The sequence below is a fragment of the Melitaea cinxia genome, chromosome 21 (genome assembly GCF_905220565.1).
Source record: "Melitaea cinxia chromosome 21, ilMelCinx1.1, whole genome shotgun sequence".
Taxonomy (NCBI): Eukaryota; Metazoa; Arthropoda; class Insecta; order Lepidoptera; family Nymphalidae; genus Melitaea; species Melitaea cinxia.
The window spans coordinates 9,836,401-9,837,205 of record NC_059414.1 but is presented as its reverse complement, the minus strand read 5'-3'; positions in this window follow the sequence as shown (position 1 = coordinate 9,837,205).

The following is an 805-nucleotide window of genomic DNA, read 5'->3' as shown; positions in this document are numbered from 1 at the left end:
GCTGCAATTTATTACGGATGTTATGGGTCCTACCAACTGAATAACTTATCCTATATGAATATTATGTTTTACATATTTTCATTATACAAAATCAAATCTTTATTTAACGAATTTTACAGTTGTACTTGTAACGTAAAATTTTCAGAACAGCGTTTTACACAGAATAAAAAAGTAATCAATGGATTGGATAGGACGAGCCAATTCATTAGATAATGTTGGCATAATACGACGCTTATATGATGGTTTAGTGACGTGCGAAAAATATAGATATCGATAAGAAAAAGTTAATTGTTACTACTACATAATACAGCGTAAAAAGGCGATGATGGTAAAACCTTAATCACCTTATTTATTTTTAGTTCTTTTTACATATTTCATAATTGTATTTTTTTTTACCGTGAACACGCAGTGGAGCAGCGTGATGGATTAAGTTCTTTCACATGAAGATCAGATTGAGCTTCTCCTACATGGAAAGAAAGAGGCCTATGCAGACAGACCTAGACCCAGCAGTGTGATGTTACAGGCTGAAATATTAATCGTTAATCTTTTACCATCCAAAGAATTCAACACTAAAAGGGTATAATCTAGTATTAAACGAATGAGCTAATATTAATTGTAATATTTTGTGGATTTCGTAAAAAAAAAAAAATCTATAAAATAAAATTGTTATCGCATAATAAAAGACCATTTCTAATGCGCTGACCGTTCATAATGTGATTTTACAAAATGAAGTACTATCTAAACTTTGACGTATATTCAATATACAACACTGATCTTAAATTATACTTTAAATCCCTAAATGTTA